We start from the raw sequence: 22,613 nt of genomic DNA on the forward strand, positions 1-22,613 counted from the left end.
CCCTTATTCCTAATAAGGTAATAGTCCAGCGTTCCAGGTGAACATGAATTTGGTGGAGGAGCCACAAATCAACCCACTACACCCGGTACACCCACTACACAAGGAACTGATTCAGATTACATCATACTCTAGACCAGCACTTCTCAAACTTTAATGTGCCTGCGATCACCTGGGGATGTTGTTAACGTGCCCTTTCTGATCGGGTAGTGCTGGGGTGTAGGTGAAAACCTGCACTTGTATAAGATCCCAAGTGATGTCGCTGCTGGTCTGGACCATTCTGAAGGTCAAAGCCTCAGTGTGTATTTGGAAATGTGTGCAATTAGTTGGCCAGGCTTAACCTAACTCCCCATAAAGCTAGTATGGCCATGAATTGTTTGGGAAAATAAGCTTTCAAGTGCTTTTGATTGAAAAGTAAGAAAGAGGGGCACCTGGGCGGCTCAGTTGGTTAAGCATCTGCCTTTGGTTATGGTAGTGATCCCAGGGTCCTGGGATCAAGCCCCACCACAGGCTCCCTGCTCTTCGAGGAGTCTGCTTGTCGCTCTCCCTCTGCCTTCTCCCCCCCCCCACCATTTGTGCCCTCTCCCTCTCTCACATGCTTGCTCTCTCTCAAATAAGTAAACTCTTTAAAAAAGTAAGAAATAAACAGAAATCTGGGTGTGAACAAACTGGAGGACATCAAATTGGGGGAAGGCTATGTGATTTGTGTTGTGCCCCTCAACCTTCGTGAAAGTTACTAGACCAGCACAATGCATCGTGCAAGTGAGACTTTTATGGGAACTTTGAAGTCATGAAGCTTAGAGTCCAGGTGGGCTTGGGGAGGGGCAAATGGCCATGGGGTAGAAGTCTCTGAGAATTCACAAAAATTGAGAGAGGGGTGGTATCGGGGTTCATAAGAGTTGTGAAATTGAAGGTTTGAAACAAGTAGACAAAATACTTGAGAGGGAGGATGCCAGCTCATATGTAGATGATGACTGCTAAGGTCCCACAGAAATGGCCTTCTGTGGAAACGCTACCCCTAGCTTTGTCATGGGATCATCTGAAAAGGGGAAGCCTGGGAAAAAACAAAAAATACAACCCCCCCCAAAACAGGATTTTAAAATAGCCAGCTCAAGCAGTGGTGGACAGGATGGCCTGGGTCTCAATACTTTGAAGTCAGTGTCCTGCCTCATTAGTCGGGAGGTGCTTGCAGCCAGCCGGCTCACTTTTAGACTTGGTTCAAGAGGAATCTTGCAAAATAAATTCCTTTTCTTAAACACTTTTTAGAGAGGGCTGTGGGTGGGAAAACGAGAGTTGGTGATTAGGAAGGGACTAGTGAATGCCTTCTTTGGCTCTGACACCAACTGCCCCTGACCTCCGTGATCCCAGAAAACAGCAGTGGTTAAGAAATCCCCTCCCCCTCCTTTGTGTTCTGGAACAGGCTTACTGCATAGAAAGTTCCCTCTCCATAGGGCTTAGATCCAAGTCACAGCTGACCCCCTTGTTGAGGGGCCTCTGAAATGGTCCTTCCTGGGGGACAGGCTCACCTCTGATCTACTGCCCCACTGCCCCACACCTGCTTCTTTCTAGACTTGCTTACTCCTCCCTAGAAGAGGAAAAAAAAAAAAAAAACCCTTTTCTGGCTGACCTCTGAGATGCCTGTGGATCTCCTGGTCAGAGGTCTCACTACTGCAATAGCTCCCTTCTGCACCAGCACCCCTGCCCTTTGCAATAATGTCTTTGAATTAAGTCTCTCCTTGCCTAAGTCCGGATTTTTTTATTTGACGGTGAGAAAAATAAAGACAAAAACTTGAACCTGGGCCACTGTTTGTTTCTGACTCTGAGTTGTGAAGTCAGCCCAAGCTTTCTCACCCAGGTTCCTGAAACGGTCCTTTGGTCCCACTCCATGAGTCTTCTTAGGGTGGGGGCAGCACAGTCAAGAGAGAATAGGCTGGAAGACGGATCCCTGCTCTCTAGTCCCACATAGTCCAGTTACAGCAGGAGCTGCTGGGCTCCTGGACCTCAGCACAAGAGTATTGAGTCTTATTTCAGTTCTTTTTTTTTTTTTTTTAAGATTTATTTTTAATTTCAGAGATAGTGTGTGTGGGAGGAGGGGCTGAGGGAGAGGTACAAGCAGACTCCCTGCTGAGGGCAGAGCTTGGTGTGGGTCTTGATCCCAGAACCCTGAGACCATGACCTGTGTCAAAATCAAGAGTCAGCATTAACTGTCTGAGCCACCAGGCGCCCTTTTATTTCAGTTCTAGCGGCTGCAACTTTGTGATTGGTTAGACTTCCAGCCGTTAACATCCTGAATTCTAATAGCGGTTTTTTTTTGCTCCCTAACTTTCAACTAGGTTCCTATCGATAACTGCTGATTTTAACTGTTCCGCCTACGGTAGGGTGCATGTGCGTCCGAGCGTCTGAGCGCGGATGTGAGGTTCTCAGGAGCTGGCGATGTCTACGGTGTTCTGGACACCTCAGTTGATTTTCTTTCTTCTTGTCACTGGCGTCAGCTCAATCGATTTGCTCTTCTTCGGCACCTTCCCTTTGGTGATCAATAGTGTCTGCCCAAGTGTGTGCGGAAGTGTACGCCATTGATACGGATCTGTCGTGAACTTACCTGATTGTCCCTGTGCACAGACAGAAACCCTGTGCTTGGTCTCAGCAATGTTCACTTAGTGGTGACACATTTCAGGAAAAGATCACAGCGAAAGCCCCAGAGACAAAATGACTGTGTCAACTTGTTTTGTTTTGTTTATTTTTAAACGTAGGCTTTCAAATTTTATGTTATTTATTTTTTAGCAAAGGAAACTTCTGTCATACAAAATCATGTCAAGATCTGTCTGAATCACAGAACACAGAGCAGTGGAGCTTCTTTGGAACAACAGGGTTGTAGGGGGCCAGAAATCTGCCCTGGTCTTCCCTCTGATGCCCTCTGGGGCTCCTGAGGGGTCACCAAATAGTGTGAAGGTCACACGTCTAGGCCAGTACTCATTTTCTACCCCCAACAGTTCTCAAATTACGTTTATGTATTTTTTTAGCTTTTTTTTTTTTAAGTTTTAATTTTAATTCTAGTTAGTTAATATACAGTGTTAGTTTCAGGTTAATTTCAAGTTGGCCAGTCATTCATTCCATGGGCAGAGAAGGTAAGGCTCAGAGCGAGTGTCTTACTCATGACCAGGTAGCTGGTTAAAAGGGAGATGAGGTCCTGGGCCTTACATCTTCCTCACATGGGCCACCCTCCTCCCTCCAGGAGGCTGCCACTTCACCTTCTTCACAGGGTCCCTAGACCTGCCCTGGAAACCACTGTGTGCTCTAGGCACATCTTCCTTTTTTGGCGTCCCAACCCAACAGGCTTTTGGACTGTATTATTCTGAAAGAAAGATATGAAGATGGGAAGGGAAGAAAGCACCATTTCTGAAAAGGTGCTGCAACACTAAAAATTCAGCCCTCCATGACCCTCTAACTTTTTAAAAAATGCAACTTACAGAAATATGATAGTGATGTTTGCTGTTTGCTGATTGGCAATATACATTTTTATTTTAGCATTGGACTTCAGTCAGTTTTAAAATTGGATTTTTGCTTCCAAGAAAACCAATCCTATTTCAAAATTCTCAGGATCTCTCTGAAAAATACCAGAACATAAGAATTTGAATAAAAATTGAAGCTCCAAATTACATCATTAGGCATATTACCCCTGCAGGCAAGCATTGCTTGGTGGCAAGACATACATCACTGCCAGGAGGCTATGAAGTAAAGAAGAGGCAAAAATTTTGCAGCCTGGTGGAGGAAAGAAATCTACCAGGCTGATTTAGTACTGTCCCCAAGAGAGACTAGAAGTCCTAAATATTTAAGTTTATTGTATTTAGCTTGAATGTGCCAGTTTTCATAAGATGGTCATATATAAGATTCACATCTGCTCCCAAACCGCAGGATGCAGAAGCAACAGCTTCCCCACGGGTTCCCTGGCATTTCCGATGTCCTGTGTAGGTAGGTTAGGACCCTGTGACTAAGTTTGGCCAATGGGCCCTATGAGGAAATGGCATGTGTCCCTTCCAGTCCGAGGCACCGAAGAGTGAGGATAAGTCTCTGTGTCCTCTTCCTTGGGCACTCTGGAAGCTCTTCGGGGGGATTGAGCATCATAAGATGGAGACCAGAGAGGTAAAGTGCCTCTTTCATAACATGATGTCAAGGGTACAAACTACCAACATGACTTATCACTGTTGACAATGAACTTGATCACCTGGCTGAGGAAATGTTTATCAGGGTCCTCCACTGTGAGGTTACTCTCCTCCCTTTCCACACCCTGTGAAGAATTATGTTCCCTGAAGCTTGAGTAACTACATAAATTGTCCAAAATTCTCCTACGTGGGAGATGTGGCTATTCCCTTCTGTTTGTCTATTTATTCAACCATTTATATCAGTATCGACTCATGGGTATTTATTTTATGCTTTGGGTTACAATCTGATATTCCTTTATTCTGATGCTCACATCATTCTACACTGGTCATTGAAAGCTCTTTTGTTGGTCCTGGTGTCCCTTTGACATCATTGTGGGGTTTTTTTTGTTTTGTTTTTTTGTTTTTTTAGCCCTTCCTTACATTTTGGCATTACAGGATGCTCCAGGCTCCTCTTGTATATTTGCCTCAGCACTAGAATCAGCATTTCTTCAAGGACCCCTAGTTCCTTTCATTATAAAATGGTATTAGAAACCAAGTTTTGGGAGCCAGGTGTGCTTGTTGCTGCTGGTGTTCAATTGCTTCTAAGCTTCTCTTAGCCGGCAGAGCAAGGAAATAAGCATGTTTATGTAACACATGCATGTACGTTTACCTATAAACACTGCTATACATAATACTTCTGTAGTTTTAATTTTTGTTTTTCTGAACTTATTAGGGTACCTGGGTAGCTCAGTTGGTTAGGTGTCTGCCTTCAGCTCAGGTCATGATCCCGGGGTCCTGGGATTAATTCCCTCATCAGGCTCCCTCCTCGGTGGGGAGTCTGCTTGTCCCTCTCCCTCTGTCTCTCCCCACCCCCACTTGTGCTCTCTCAAATAAATAAATAAATCTTCAAAAAAAAAACTTTCTGATTTTCAAATTTTCTTGGTTTTTAATAATATATCTGTTTAGGAATATGAAATTACCTGAGCCTAGCAATCACTTTATCCTACAAATTTTATATGCATTTTTAATTATTATACAATTTGAAATATTTTGTAATTTTCATTGGGATTTCTTCTTTCATCTGTGGGTTATTGAGAAGAGTACTTTAAAATTTTCAAGCATGACTGTTTTGTAGTTATCTGATAACTGATTTGTAGATTTGTATCTTAATTGTACTCTGATCAGAGAGCATTAGTATATGATTGAAATTATTTGAAATTGGTGGGTACTTGATTAATGGTATAGCGTAGTAGCAATTTTTAGAAATGTTCTGTGTGTGTTTGAAAGAATATACATTCTTCAATTTTTCCATGTGATCTAAATGTGTACATTCATCCTGTTTTCTGATGAATTTACGAAGTCTTCCAAATCTTTACTGAATTTTTGTCTGCTTGTTCTTCTATCAGTAACCGAAAGAGGTATATTAATTTCTCCCCTGGAATTGTGGATTTATCTTTCATTCTGATGCCCTATCAAATTTTGCTCTATATTTTATGAGTTTATCCTATTAGGTACAAGCAAATTATTAAAGTTAGATCTTCCTGATGACTTGAAGAAGAAGATTATGAAATGTCTCCCTTTATCATTGTGATTTTTTTTGCTTTCAAGTATGCCATGTCTTATACGAATACAGCTTTTTTTTTCTGTAGTGTTTGAATGTACATCTTTCAAAAACTACATCTTTTACTTTCATCCTTTTCGGAAACCAATAATTTATGCTTGTCCCTCATCATTGGGCTTTTCTTCCTGTCTAGTCTGAAAGACTTTCTCTTTTAATTAGGCCATTTAATCCCCTTCTATTTAATAGTACTTACAAATATATTTGGGTTTAAGTCTACCATTGTATTCAGTGTAATTTGTCCCATCTGTTTTATGCTCTCTTTTCTCACTTTTCTTCCTTTTGGATTGATTAAGAGTTTTTTATTGTTCCGTTTTCCCTTCTGTTAGCTTGCCAATTATATACTTGTGAACAATTATTTTAAAGGACACCCTAGAGAAGTAGCCTTCAAATGACGGCCCATGGGCAAAATCCAGCCCATCGCCTGTTTTTGTACAACCTGTGAGTAAGAAGAGTAACATTTATGACATGTAAAAATTAAATGAAATTCTCATTTATTGACTATAAATAAAATTCTATTGGAACACTCACTCATTCAGGTATTTTCTATGCCCGCTTTCCTGCCACAGTGGTAGAGTGAGTAGTTGTGACAGAGACCACATGTGGGGCTCTCAGAGTTTCACAATGTCTATAACGTATTTACCATCTGGCTGCTTATAGGAAAAATTAGTCAAACTGTGCTCTAGACATTTCAACATATACCTTTAACCTAAAGTCTTTTACTGTTTAGTCGTTTATGTCATTGTTGGCATCTATTTTAACTTCATTTCAAATCCTTCAAAATATTATCTTGCTTTATAAAATTAATATTTATTTAAATTTGCCTACATATTTACCTCTTCCTCTGTACTTCCTTCTTTTATGCTTCTTTTGACCTTCCATTGGCGGTCACTGTCCTTTTTGGTGGAGATCTGCTGACAAATTCTTTCAGGTTTTGCTTGTTTAAAAATGTCTTTATGGGGCACCTGGGTGGCTTAGTCTGTTGAGCATCTGCCTTCAGCTCAGGTCATGATCTCTGGGTTCTGGAATTGAGCCCCACATCGACTCCCTGCTTAGGGAGGGAGTTTGCTTCTCCTTCTCCCTCTGTGTTCTCTCTCTCTTTTTCAAATAAATTTAAAAAAATCTTTTAAAAATGTCTTTATATTACTTTTATTCTTGAAATATATTTTCCCTACATAATAGAATTCTAAGGTGAAATTCATTTTTTTCAGTGCATAAATACATCATTCTTGGGTACTCCACTGTGTCATATGCAGAGTGAGGGGGAGAAGCAGACACTCTGCTGAGCAGGGAGCCCAATGTGGGGCTCAGTCCCAGGACCCAGAGATCATGACCTGAGCCAAAGGCATATGCTTAATCATCTGAGCCGCCCAGACGCCCCTGCCTTCAAGTAGGTTTTAAAAAGTATTTTGTCCAACTTTTTAAAATTGTTCTCAGCAAGAGAGTCTGTCTCATGTACTTTGGCTGTTATTAGTGGAAATGGAAGTTTGGTGTTTCTCTTTTGATTTCTGTGTATGAGATATTGTACGAGCAGGTAAAATCCCCTATTATTCTGCCTTTAAGCTTTTTAATCAGTTAGACTTAATACAATCCAAAGCTTTCAAGGGAAGCATTTAAGTTTTCATCATCTTTTGTAACTATTTCATCTTTACAAATCAAGGATTTGCAAACCAAAGCAGAATATAAATGGTTGTATGATGAGATTCCTATAGGATGACACAAATCCTCATTTCAGACATTTTTATTAATCAAAGGGTCTTTTTATTACCATTGACAGCCTTTGTAATAAATAATGTCACAAGTTTGAATGCATGAAATAACATATACCAATAAGACTCCAATTTGGTTTTTGAGTTTCATTAGATTAATTTTGAAGATAGGATTTCCATGCTCAGATGTTTGAAATCAAGAAACAAATCTAACCCACTAACTAGAGCCAAATTAAAAAAAATTATTTTGGTTCTATGTGTTAGCACACTGAATAACCCACAAATATTATACTGGGAGACTTCCCAGGCCTTAACCCAAAGTAGAGATGGATGAGCATGTTAAGAGGATTCCCGAAACCATCCTGAAAAAGATAATTTGGGGCAGATTCAGCAATCCTCAAAGCAGAGGTTTTCAGCTGGTAACTTGTGAACCAGATATATTTGCCTTTCCATTGTACATTTAAGTCTTCTGCATTTGTTGCCAGCATTTTTAAATTGGATGATTTTATATAGAACAGAACCCCTATTTCTGACTTCTCTTAGACACCTGGAAGAAATGTACTGGCACTTGTCACATGACAGTCTTGGGTTGGAGCTTAAGAGATGCTGTCACCTGTATTCGTTTCCTAGGACAGCCATAACACAGCTCCACACACTGGTTGGCTGAAACAAAAGAAATTTATTGTCTCTGTGCTTAGAGGCTGGGAGTCTGAGATCAAGGTATCAGCAGGATTGTTTCTTTCTGTTGGCTGGAGCGAGAATCTGGTCCAGCCTTGCTTGATTTCTGGTGGTTTGCTAGAAATCATTGGTGTTCCTTGGCTTGTAGACCCATCACCCTGATCTCTGCCTTCATCTTCTCATGGCATTCTACCTCTGTGCCTATCTGTATCCAAATGTCCTCTTCTTATAAAGACACGTCATATGGACTAGGGGCCCACCCTAGCCTGGTAGAACCTCATCTTAACTGATTTCATCTGCAACAACTCTGTTTCCAAGTACATTGCATTCTCAGGTACTAGGGATTAGGACTTCAACATGTGGATTTGGGGAGATATAATTCAACCCACCTTAGAGGGGCCATGCCTTCTTCTGTTCTCCACAGTTGCCATCTGATCTAAATATTCATTTCTGTTCTTACTTGGCCCATCGAGGTATTTAAATTTGTGTAACCTGGGGTGCCTGGATGGCTCAGTCATTAAGAGTCTGCCTTTGGCTCAGATCCCGATCCCAGGTTCCTGGAATCGAGCTCAGCAGGAAGCCTGCTTCTCCCTCTCCCACTCTCCCTGCTTGTGATCCCTCTCTCACTGTGTCTCTCTCTGTCAAATAAACAAATACAATATTTAAAAAATAATAAATAAGTGAGTAAATAAGTAAGTACATAAATTTGTGAAACTTGTCCTAAATCCCATGGTTTTAGGAGGCTGGCATTTGGCAGGTGGACTTAAATCTTAGGGCCTCATAGGATCGTGGGATGTCAGAGGTGGAAGGAAACCTAGAGTTTAACTAACCTCTTGCCCTATTGCAGAGGGTCAATCCAAGCAAGGCTCCAAATGGTCTATTTGAAAATACTTTGCAGAAAGGTTCCAAAAGTTCTTATGCTTTGCCTAAGATTTTTAAAAATCCCATCACATTGAATTTATTTGAGGATGGAGACAAATCTGATGGTCCCCTTTCAGAACCATTACATAGTAAATAAATCCCTTTCCTCTAAACTTTTCCCAGGAGCTGGTCCTATGGGAATTGGTTCATCTTACAGGGACTAAGTAGTATTTTTTGTTTGTTTGTTTATTAGAGTATTTGCAATGGATTTATTCTTTAGAAAGTAAAGAGGCTTTCCAAATAAATAGGGCCACTGTGTACAAATTAGCTCAGGAGAGGACGCTTCTCAATGGTTCAGCTGTTTCATAGGCCACTTAACATACAGCATGGGTAAACACGAATTCCCATCTACAAAGGGTTTTTCTAAATTTATAGCTTCTTAACAGCCATTAATTTTGCTACCAGATGGGTCACAAGAGGCAAGCCGATAAATCTCTCATCTGCAATGGATCATGTTTTCCCGTATGCATGTTTATTTTCAGAATCTATGGGTATTTCCGCCAGAGCACAGCTGATCTCCCACAAAAACCATGCTGCTGAGCAAGAAGGAATCCATAATATCCCGTGCCCACCTGCTCTCAATAAACTTGGACTCCTTGCATTTCAGAAGGGAAGCCAAGGAGTTCCTGATTCTGCATATCATCCCATATAACAAATTTTTATAAAAGTCGATGCACATAATATAGCTTGACTCTTAATGCATCAGTCAACAGTGACTAACCATTAAAAGCCATTAGGAAACTCCCTTCTTTCCCCCCTAAGAAGCTTGCAGGTCATTTTTTCCCCCAGAACTACAACAATGGAATTGAAGCATTTTTCATTACTAACTCATAATAGCCTAAATCAGCCCTTTAGGTATTTGTTACCGATTTAGATCTGTTACAGAGTAAATATTAAATCACTTAATTTTCTACTCAACGTACTCATCACTGGCTATAATTTGCCTGACATAAACTGAATGTAATTTCAAGTTTACGGTACAATCAATATAACAAGAAATAGATGATATTTGCAAAAGACAGCAGAATTCATACAAATATTAATGTGCTGGTCCCTCCAGGTGTTTTGACATTTCTTATTAGGAAGCTCTCCTGTTCTATGAAGAGTGAAAAAAAAAGTCTTAAGATTCAAATAGCATTTTATAGTTTGCCAAGAGCTCTCCTGACCTCTGTCTTATGTTTTTCAAAATGAATAGTAACTCAAAGAAATAGCCAAGGCAATTTCTGTTTTCTGAAAGACACTGATGCTTCAGAAAGCTAATGACTCGTCCAAGGGACACAGTCGAAGAGTGGAGCTGGGCTCAGGCGTGGGTTTTCTGCCCCTCGAGGACAGTGATCTTTCGTTTCTACTATGTTGCTTCTCAGAATATTGTGCTTCGGTATTTCTTTACCCATTCGTTTTAAGAAGGCCCACTCCAGGGCACTGAAAACACCAGCACACCCTGTCATTGCATCCACAGTTCTAACATTCTGAGGCCATCAGTCCTGTGCTGAGATTTACTTTATGGTAACTGTGTCATGCAGATGGAGGCCTGGAAAATTATCTCCAAGTGTCCCTGGCTACCACTTGTGTGCACCGCCCTTGGTCAAGGGAAAAGGAGGGCTTAGTGATGAATTCAAAGGGAGAAAGAAGCTGCCCTTTCTTTATCAGGAGCCCAGAACACCTCCAAGTAGTCTTCATCATCTCTGTACCTTTCTTCAGCAGCTTCTTCAAAGGGACAAATTAAATTCTTACAAGACCATCTTTAAATAAACTAGACTTGTGTTGGCTTCCTTGCATTTGCATAGAAATTAAAGGAAGACAGTATTTTTGTTACAAAAATAACTTCTTAATAACAGCTTGATATGAGCTAATTGCTTGCATGGCTTTGCAGGCAGGGGTGGGAATTATTACATGGACTGTGCACTTTGGCGTTGGCCTTGGGCATACTCGGCTGGGGCTCAGACCCCAGGGGAGCCCCCAGAGTGTTCATTTTTCCAAAGAAATGAGCTCTAGGTTCCCTTTGCACTGTATATGAGAGCAGTTAATGCCCTTCCCCAATAAATTGGTAAGATTGCCTTTAGCAATAATGATGATGATGATGGTCATAATTCTTGCGCCCTCCTGTGTCAAACATCGGACTATCTGCTTAATATGATAGGACACAGACTCTGAAGCTAAACTACTGAGTTTTAATCCTTCCTCCTCCACCGACTAGATATGTAACTGTGGTTGAGTTATATCACCTTATACTATCTCGGTTTATGCATCTGTAAAATGGGAACAATATATTCCTCTTTTACTTTGTCTTGTTGTGGGAGTCGATGAGTTGTCATACATCAAGAGCTGAGAACAGAGAGGGCACATGGTCAGAACAGAATGAATGGTAGTTTTTACTGTCACTCTAATGTTGATAAAAATAATGCTGGCCCCTCGAACCACTAGAGTATCGAGAAACATATTTACCCTGACTTTACTCCTTTTTCCCAAATGCAGAAAAACTGAAGGCTTAGACAAAATTTCCATGACTTGGTCAAGGTCTAACATCTAGTAAATGGCTGAGCCAGGAGTAGAACTGACTTATTTGCCCAGGACTGTCACAGTAAGTTCTCCAATCAGTCGATATCCTAGCCAAACTGGCCAAGCAGCCTGTGGTCAAGGACTTGAAGGGAAGAGAAGTCAATGACCTTGAATGGGTCAAGGAAAGGACATTGGATTTGGAATTGGGTCTTATCCTGACTCCGGCTCTCACTCACTCAAGCCAGTTAACTTCTCTGAGTTCCACTTTCTTTAAAAATGACCCTGATCTCACCCATTATATAGGATTGTTTTGAGAAGGGAAGAAATACCATATTTGAGAGCATTTTGTAAATTCAAATGTGATATAAAAAATCATGCAGTTTTAAGATCTCACAGATTTTTTTTTTACTTATTTATTTATTGCTGGTTTTTTATTAAACTGACTAAACCACCTGGTTATTTCTTGCCCCATAGATGGAAGCCGGTGGTTTCTTTAACCTACTAGTGTACAAATCAGGCTTGAAACAAAGGAAAATGTCCCAACCCAGAAAAATGGGGACCCCATCCCTCTCCCCTAGAAAATGTACAGTTTTAAAAATCCATTAATTGAATGATGCATCCATTCACTTATTGTCTTTCCTTCTACATCCAGGCGTTATGCTGGGTTATAGGAGGAAAAATGCACAATCTTTGTCCTTAGGAGGCTAATCAACTTCATAAACAGATAATTATAACCCACTGTGTTAAGTGGAGTACTATATAATTGTACTAAGGAAACCTTTATCTAGGAAGGGGGTATACAGAAGACTTCCTGGAAGAAATGACATCTAAGCTAAGTCTTAAAAAAAAATAATTATTGATAGCTAAGTCTATGGCTTACAGCGGCTCGATGGCCTGACCTTAGGGTTAACTCAGTCCAGAAATGACTGAGGAAAATCAATGTCTCAGCCACGAATATCCTTCAACAACCGACTGACTGCATGGGGCTTTTCCACTGCCAGTGTCTTGGGGCAGATGTTTGCAAACCTAGCTTACTGAACATGTGAAGTTCTTACAGTGGACCATGCTTGCCTTTCCCTCTTAGAATGACCACAAATACATACTCACCTCTATGTTCATGCTAAGGCCGAAGGTAAGAGTGAATTCCAATGAGAGTCTTGTAGGCACTAAGACAAAATGAAGGGAGTAAGATAAAATCAGACCAGAATTCATGGGTGTGAGTTTCCGCCTCTGAAGGAACAGTCTCATTACCACTCGGAAAGATTTTGGGGTTGGAACACCTGTGGGTGTTGCTCCGTAAATGTCATTTAACCTGCGGTAAAAATAGTGGTGCTTGCATCATTTTGAGAGTTTACGGACTTCTGTAAAGGCGAAGGGTTTGGACTGCTAATTAGGATGGAGGGAAAGGGAGGACAGGCTCAGAGAGGAGCTGGAGGGATGTCGTCAGAGCGCTCTACTCCGCAGCTGGGCCATGCAGACATTTCTGATTCCAATTTACTTGCTTAGAACTGGCTAGAAAAAATGGGCTGCACTTTGGACATCGCAGGCTGACTGCTGTTTGTCTACGTGACTGAGAAGTGAAATGTGTCCTCTAAGGACCCAAGGTGATGGAGTGGGCGGGAAGGAGGTGGGGAGGGGGCTATTTTGGACTCAGATCTTATCATGATCATGTGGATCCTTAACCCCTGGATATACGAATTTATACCCTGATTTTTGCCTTCCATGGTTACGTTGTAGTGAGTGGTGTGTGGACAAACACTGATCACTACAAAGAAAATTAGTCACAATACCTGCTTTGAGTTAAGAGAAGTGCGCTCTGAAGGTTGCCTTGGAAATTTAGATGCGCCATCTAGTGGACAGAGTGGAGATTTCCCCATGATCAAAGTGGTCCTTCTTGGCACTGGGAGTAGTTCATCTAGATGCCTTCCTAAACACTTCCTCTCCCAGAGAATCAATTCCCCTTTCTCACGTGGTATGTGTTTGAAGTTGTTTTGAAATCCATGGGTCCCTGTAAAGCTCATCCCCTTCTAGAAATCAGCTTGTCCCAGCACTCCCTTCCTGTCTGCCAAAGCCTGTTTAATTAAACTGGGTCTCGTGGGAGGGGCCGGACTTTACCAATTAGAAGACAGAGCAGAACAGGGCAAAAGGGCAGGTGTGGGCAAGGGCCAGAGAGAGTGAAGGAATCCCCGACCCCACCCACACACACACCCCCAGGGACAGAGAGAGTGTCTCTGGGACTGCAGAAGGAGGTTCATATATGGTGCCTTGGCCAGACCCTGAGAGACACTGTCACGTCTACAAGGTTTGAGGTCTGGCATTGAATGAGGACCCCACCATGGGTGTAAGCAGTGATGTGGTGGGAAGAGAGCTGAGTTGCGGAGAGATAGTTTGGTGTCCTGCAAGGAGAGGCTGGAGGCAGGACACCTGTGTGCTCCATGTGACTGTGGTCCAGCCGGGAGTGGATGAGGGCCTGAATTACAGACATGCAGTGGGGAGGGATGGGAATGCAGTGAGGAATTTTTGGGATGGATGGACTCTGCAGGATGAGATAACCATCAAGTTATGGAACATGGCTCCCAGGGGCAGAAGTGGGAACAGGGCTATAACCACTGTGTCTTGCTGCCTTGCCCATGGCCGCGGCCCTAATTTGTTGGCAGGTAGAGAGTAGCAGATTGGGAGGCTCTGCCTGATTATCTCTATTTTCTTAATGAGGAGGAGGGGAGTAGAGTGCCGTCAGGAGCTTGGGAGACGGCTTGGAAGGGGGATCCGAGAAGTGAAAGCCTGGCGGAAGACCAGAGATCCCAAAGCTTGGGCTCAACACTGCCCAGTGATGTGGGTATCTGTCCAGTAGGGTTGTGCCATTTTCCCTGGCTACACGGGGGTGCCAAAGCAGTGGGATAGGGTAAGGTTTGCGGGAGGCCAGAGAGGGAGAAAACATAACCCCATCCCCATCGGCCCTGTCCTTTTAAAAACAAACCATTGAGTGCAGTCAGCACTTTGAGACGTGGTAGCTTTGTGGTTAAGAGCTCCTTCCAGCCTTGTCTACCTGCAAGCCCTTTACTCTGCAACCTTCCGTTTCCTCATCTGGAAAGCAGAGATAGTAACAATGTATGCATGCCCTACAGAGAGTGTGATACAATGTGGTCCTTTATACAAGGAGCTTGGCAGAGAGCCTAGCACACTGCTGGTGCTAAATTGAAAGTAGCCATTGTTTGCAGGGGACCGGGGATGAGCATCTCTCAGAACAGTCCATATATGGTCTATAAAGAATAAAGAACTTACAAGCATCGCTCCAGAATTTAACATTTATTCTGCCACTTGGCCCTCTGGCCAGGACGGAGTTCGTGGTTGATGGTCCTATCGTGCCCCCTCTGTTTCTGGTGTTTGACTTGAATGATGACAAAGAGACCTCGCTCATTCGAATGTAGACAGGCTACGTGTACCTCATTGACTCTCTTTCCTCAGCAGCTAGGCATTTTTGTACTGAGGCAATCTACAAAATCAAAATATGATATTCAATCTTGGCTAATTTGGTAGTTAAATAACAAACTTCTTTAGGCTTTTTGTGGAGGACAAAAACAACAACAACAAAGAAAAACCTTTTCACTTCTTTCTGCATGTGCCTGTTTGCATGGGGAGAAGGAATTGCTATAATTAATGCGGGATTTTAAAACACCCACATGGAGGGGCACCTGGGTGACTCCGTCGGTTAAGCAGCTGCGTTCGGCTCAGGTCATGATCCCGGGGTCCAGGGATCGAGCCCCGCATAGGGCTCTCTGATCAGCAGAAAGCCTGCTTCTCCCTCTCCCTCTGCCTGCCATTCTATCTACTTGTGCTCTCTCTCTCTATTCCTCTGTCAAATAAATAAATAAAATCCTTAAAAAAAAGAAAAAAAATCCACCCACATGGGAAGATAGCTAACATCCTCCCGAAGAGGTATGAGTCAGAGCGTGGGAGATGAGAAGTGGTTTGGATAAATGTGATTTATTATGTACACAGAAAAAATACTAGGAAAGACAACAAACAGAGAAATGAAGCCACACACCAGCAAGAAAACTGCAAGGCACTCCGGGGACCCTGGTGGGGACAGGAAGTTTGTAACTCTGAAATCGACATATTCCTGCCATAGAAAGGGCACAGGTGTTGCCCCATAGTATATCTACCCTTCATGACTCCTGGGCATCATTTTGATCTGTACTTTTCTGACTCCGGTGGTTTTTCTGGGGGCCACATTCTGGAAAAAGCTTATAGTTCTAAAACCACCCAACCCTCCTCCTCCTGATTGCTGGAGTGTCTGGGAGAAGTAAGAGTTGAAAAATCTCAGTGTCACAGCGCTCTGGTCCACTCCCCATATGCAGGAAATACTTGTAGGGATTTTTAAAGGCCATTTTAAGAACAATCAAAAGAAGTTTCAGGAGAAAATAACTATTAAAAATGTGCAAGCTAAAAAAAACTTAATAGAAGACAAAGTTAAAGATGTCGTGGAGGGCTGGAAATAAATCCCAGAAAAGCTGCAATTCATCAGGACTGAAGGAAAGGCCTTTTCTGTTGGTTCATGGGTCACTGGTTTGTGAAACAAGAAACAAAACGAGAGTGAAATCTGGAGCCAGACACAGTCAGTGCCCTGGCCTGCTGCCTGGAACTTTGCCCACATGGGAGGGGGAGTGGGATGTGGGGCTCCGAAAGGCAGGGGAACGAAGCCGCCCGTTCATCAAAAGGCTCTGATCCAGTCATGCTTGCCCTTTTCCCCATCATTCCTCCCAGCCCTTAAGGAGCCTTTTAAGATAGCATTTTCCTACCTGCTCCTCCTTGTGAAATCTTCATCCCACGGATGTACTGTACAGCTCTTTATGTCCTGTGGCCCTTTGGAGGGCCACAAGCTGTTGGCATCTCTAAGATTTGTGCCTTCCGAGAATGCCTTTCTTCACCCCTTGGGAGTGCTAGTGCTCTCGGGACTTCCTACATGCCTGGCGCTGGCACACAGTGCTTCACCTCGTCCATCATTCCCATTCAGCATGAGAGGCTCAAGTTGCTTGTTCTAGGACAAAAAGGGGTCTCACAGCCTATTCTGTTAATTGCTATAGCCCTGCTCACGTCAGGATCCCCCATGACCTGCCCAAACCACCATGCTTTCCTGCCGTCACAGCTGGCATGCAGAAATCAGGTCCCTATAGTCAGGTTTCGCGGGACCATCACTGGTGCCCAGGGGTTCCTTTTTTGAGCACCTTCCTTGGGGCTAAGGGCAGTGGTTGTAAAAACTGATGCAGACAGTGGTCCCTGGTTCCTGAGTATTGACTCTCTGTTTTCTGAATGGCAGAAGATGATGGGGAGTGAGGTCCCAGTCACACCCCCAAGGAGAAGAGTGCAGTAAAGCCCACAAGTCACCTGGCCACCAAGGAGGAAGCAACAGTGTGGCCAGAGCACAGACAAGCTGGGACATCATGAGAGGTGGAGCTGGAGGCGTGGGAAATAGGCCTATGCCCTCACCCCCTCCTGTACCCTCCGCACATCCAGATGGGAAGATGTAGCTAATAGATGCTGGGCGAAGAAGACATGGAATCTCACCAGCCAGGTAATCAGTCTGTGGCAGGGCCTGGGCATTGCTATTATTATTATTATTATCATTTAATTTTCTAGGAGATCCTGACTGCAGCCAGGGTTAGGAGTCTCAAAACCAGACCAAACTTTTTTCCTTTGCTGGAAAGTCTGATGTATTCCCATCTGCAGTGGTGGCTCACTTCAGGGATCCTCATGGTCACAGTGGTAAAGGACATAAAGGAAACACTCTGAGGGAAGTGACACAATCATAAATACTTTTGACTACAAATAACAAAAATCCTGGCTAGAATGATGCAAATAAACACGAGTGTATTTACTTATTGTTCCACTTACTGGAAAGTCTGAATGTAGGCAGTGTCTGGCACTGGTTCCAATCACTCAAACAACATCAGCACCAAAGTGTCTAGAATTCTCTTGGTTTTAATTTCATGGTTGCAATACCGTTGCTGCAGCTCCAGCCATCACGTCTATATTTCAGCAGAGAAAAAGAAAAGCACCTACAGAAAACTTACTACTTACATCTAATTGGTTACAATTGTGTCATACGCTAACCTCAGCAATAAGAGAAGGGGATAGAGGATTCATTTGGCTGACCTTGTATTTCACAGAGAGGGGTAGTATCTTTAGTTTTCAAAGGCTCTCTTGGTGATTCTGGTGCGCTGCTCTCCAAGTGTGTCCTGTGAACTAGGAGTCATTGATCTTCTAGACCTACAGCCTCAATGAAGGGCAGTTTTGCCCCCAGCCCTGGTTGGAGGGTAACGCTTGACAATGTCTAGAGGCATTCTGACTTATGACTGCAGGGGTGATACTGGCCAGCATCCTCTAGTGCACAGACAGCCCTACATCACAAGGAATTTTGTGGTCCAAAATAGCGACATGGTAGAGGCTAAGAAACCCTGGACTGGACCATCACAGAGACTTCCTGCTCAGTGTCTCCCTCTAGAACTCTACATTATGAAACACCCAGCCTTAACACCAGAGGCTTTGGAAGTACTGTTCCAACCCAGATGACCTCTATGTGTTTACCAAGGTGAGGAGCCAAGCATGTAGATCTCTTTATCCTAAAGCCCTAAAGCAAAGAAATCTTTATAATAATCATAATAACGCTCCATACTCCACTTGCATGCTTTCAGCTCTGGGAAGCTCCTTCCTAACTTTTCCCTTCCACATCCTACCCCCCCATTTTTCTTTTAACTGAGATGCAAGTTACACAATTTTTTTTCTTTTTGAGAGAGTGCATTGCATGAGCACATGTATGTGCACAGCCGTGGGAAGATGAGAGGGAGAGAGAGAGAGAGAATCTTAAGCAGGCTCCACATTCAGCACAGAGCCCCATGCAGGGCTTGATCTCATGACTCTGAGATAGATCATGATGTAAGCAGAAATCAAGAATCACTTAACTGACTGAGCCACCCAGGTGCCCCATGTTATACAATTTTTAAGTGTACAACTCAATGACTTTGAGTAGCTACAACCATGCAGCTATGACTTGGTTCAAGACATAGAACATTCCCATCATCCCAGAAAACTGCCCTGAGGCCTTCTTAGTCATTTTCACCTCTGAAAGATAAACACTATTCTGACTTCTTTACCCAAGTATATAGGTACCACTATTTATTTTTCCATCCTCCCGTCAAAAGACTTTTGAATTGTTTCCAATTGGGGGCCATTGTTTTTGTTTGGTTTGGTTTGGTTTGGTTTGGTTTGGTTTTTTGATCAACATATGTTCTGAGTTTTCTAGGGCACATACCTAGGAGTTGGGTATAGTTGGGTATCCAAGGTAAGTTATGTTTAGCTTTAGTATAAAATGCCAAACAGTTTTCCAGAGGGGTTGGGCCAAATCACACAGCCGTATCAATAAATGTTCCAATTGCACTATGCCCTTGTCAACACCTGGTATTGTCTTTTTAATTTCCATTCTGGTGGGTGTATAGTCCTGTCCAGTTGAGGGTTTTAATTGGTTTTTCCTAATAAGTAATGATATTGAGCACCTTTTATTTGATTATTATTTATCTTTTGTGAGGAACTTGAAGTTTTTTGGTCTATTTTTTAATTAGACTTTTTGGTCTTTTTTCTTATTGATTATTACGAATCCTTTATATATTCTAAAAAAACACCCCATTGGCTCAGAAATATTCTTTAGAATTTCGAGAATTACTGCTGAAATGTCTTGCTTTTTTCCCTTTGGAAATCAGAAAATGTTTACAAATACAAAGTATTCATGCACAGAAGTTCAGTGTGGTCTCTTGCTGCCAAATACTTAATTCTCTTGTTGGATTATAAATGAGAAGTTTGCCCTTTGGCAGGGCAGTAAGGGCTCATGGTTTATATTGGGATTTTGATATAATATAAGATACTCCCTGTACCTCATTACCACTCTTTGTGATACCACCTTTTAGATTTTGATGTGTAGGAAAAAGAAAGCTTAAGAGGGAAAAATCACCAATAAAATACATATCTTGAATAATTTCTTGGTTCAGAAAGGCTAACTAACAATTATTCAAGATATGTATCTTCATAGAACTGACTTTAAATAGCCTTTTAAAACAATAGCAGCCACCGATCCTCTTCTCTGTACCAAATGCTTGGCTAGGCACATTACATACTTTATCCCATTTAAGTCCACAACAGCTCTGCGATGTAAAAATGAGGAAACAGAACCACAGAGAAGTTGGAAATGTACCCCAGGCAAAGCTGGGATTTCCAAATTCAAAGCTCATGCCCCCGGAAAGAAAGATGATACCTTTACATAGAATGAAGCTGAGAGTAAGCTTTGAACACAATTAAAATTTAAAACAATTTAAAATTTAAAACAATATAAAACAATATAAAACAAGACAAAAACCAATATAAAACAAAACAATTTAAAAATTTAAAGCAATATAAAATTAAAAACAATTTTATATCTATCCTGCCTGGGCATTGTCCTATGAACTTCCCTTTCCAACAGAGTGACTTGGAGTCTGTGTGCTGTGATCCGGGTTTAGGAGCCTCTTGAGCTTGCAAGTCAATTCTGAGAGTGACAGCTCCACGCGCCGAGAGTACAGATGCTTTATCTAAGACTTCCTCCGTGGGGCTGGGTGAGGGCTGCCCAGGCGACAGAGTAAAAGGAATGGAAGGCAGCCTCTCTGCCCAGCCATCAGCTCCTGGTGAATCTGCAGTTGTCTCTCCCTTCAGGGCTGGGCACCTAGGTAGGCATTTCTCTCCAAATACCATGAACATCATTCCGTTCCAGCTGTCATTAGGAGCTACAATCTTCCTGCCAGTTTGTTATCACGATCATAAAGCAAGTTTTGTGCCTCCAAACTCTTTCCCTGGGGGAAATGAAATTCAAACGAAGGTCACAGATAATTATAATTTCTGGCCCCATTAAACTGTGTTTCCCTGTCTTCTGCAACAGAGGAAGAAATTGGTTCAGATCACTTATGCACAGGGAAGAAAACAGAAGGTCCCAATAAAGCTATTCAAATGACTGATGGGGAAGCTTTAAGATATGGTCTACTCATCCCTTAAGATTTAAATGGATTTTTCACCATAAGGAAAAAATATATATGTATGCCGACTCCAGGTCGTGCTCATTAAAAGTTACTCAGAAGTGACTAGTGCTTTATCTGCAGTGCATAGATCACTTGAACCCGATGGGATGTGGAAATTAGAATTGAAATGGCATCCTAACTTTCTCATGTGGATGGATCAATGGCCCAGGATAAACCCTGGGCTCCATATTTTATTTAAATGTAGTAACTATTTCTTAATGCACAGAGGTCTTTCTGATGTCTTCTGAGTGATAGGTAAAAATAATTCTAGCACCTCCAGCACCTCTAGCACATCTCCAACTTCATCTGCTGCCCTTGCCCACGCTGTTCCAGCCCATGGCCTCCTGTCTCCATCCAACGTGGCAGCCATGTTCCAGCTTCAGGCCCCAGGCACACCAACTCTCTCCTCTGCCTGGAACACTCTTCCTTCAGAAATCCAAGATCTTGTTCCAGTATCGCCTTCTCAATGAGCCCACCCTGATCTCCCTCATTAAAATCACCATCTGCTCCCATCCCCCCCATACCTCTGAATCCTTTGATTCTGCTCTATTTCTTGTCTTCTCAATCTCTCCCAACTTCTTGGTTTCTTGTCTCTCTCTCCCTCTAGAGTGAGACTTAGAAGATCTCTTACCAAATGCATTATATATACTTGATTCTTAACCTATAGATTCCAATATTTTAATACAATATATTCTCTTCTCACCAATATTATACATTATCTGTTTTGGTTACTGATGTATCCCAAATGCCTAGAATAAGGGAGGGCCTGGCTCACAGGAGGCATTACTCAAATTATTGTTTGGGTTGTTTTTCTTTTAGTTTCACGTTGACTCCTAACCAGCGTAGAGACTTTAAGCAAAGCCATTACTCTGTTAGAGCCTGAGTTTTTAAAAATTTGTATGTGGGGATAATAGTAAGACAAACAATGTGGGATGTGAAGCAGATTAAATGAGATCATGTGTGTTCAGAATTGTGCATAATGTTGATGAAAAGAGAATTTGCTGTATTAAATACCAGATTTTAAAGGCTGGGAGTAAAGTATATATTATGTGTTGGTAAGAGATCTTCTACAGGTAAATGCACTGGGGATATTTTGTACTTCATGGTTTATTGGTAGAAACAGAAGGTGTATGTAACGTCAGCATGAGGTGGGGAGACACAGACAGGACGAGGAGGTGGAGACTGGTGAGTGATCCGGGGTGGAAAAAGCCACTAGAGCAGAAGACCCCACTTGAGCTGGCCTTGTCAGCCCCCACTCTTGGTTACCCTCCTCCCACAGGTCTCTTCCTAGGTTACTGATGTTATCGTGAGAAGTGAAAGTCACAAGAAAATGAGGCACACAGTAATCAGGGCCCGAGTGTCCCATGGTTGAGAGAGCTCCATGTTGAGGAAAAGATGGGTGAACCTGGGTGGGCTTTGGGTCAAGGACTTGACTGGAAGCACATGGGAAAGGGGCTCATGGTCAATTCAAGGGCTGTCCTGAGACCCCATAAGGAGTGTCTTGGGCGGGGTCCAGCGTCCTGCTGGAGTGTCCTGAGTTCAGCACAGAGAACTCAGATTTTCTTGGGGACACCTGTTCCCCTTCCTCCTGGTTGCCATCCCTGCACTGAAGAAGCTCGGCCTTTGTGCCTTTGTCAGCATGCTGAAGTGATTGACATCGGTGTCTCCATTGCTCTCTCTACCTTTTCTATGGCTCCAGAGTTGAGAGTAAAGTCACCCCAGAGGGCACCAGTAAGGGAGTCCATGAAAAAGGTTCTGGAAACGATAAAGGGATGTGTGGGTGCCAGTTGCTCTTGTTTCCCACCTGGGCATCTTGTTAGATGTTCTCTTCCAGGAGAGGAAGGGGATGGCAGGGCTTCACTAAACCATGGGCTATCAAAATAAGAGGGATCCGTAGAGATGATCTGATCATTCATTTTCTGCACATCTCTTCTGTGGCAGACTTGGGGCTCAGCAC

The sequence above is a fragment of the Enhydra lutris genome, unplaced genomic scaffold (assembly GCF_002288905.1).
Source record: "Enhydra lutris kenyoni isolate GAN:26980312 unplaced genomic scaffold, ASM228890v2 scaffoldscaffold12, whole genome shotgun sequence".
Lineage (NCBI taxonomy): Eukaryota > Metazoa > Chordata > Mammalia > Carnivora > Mustelidae > Enhydra > Enhydra lutris.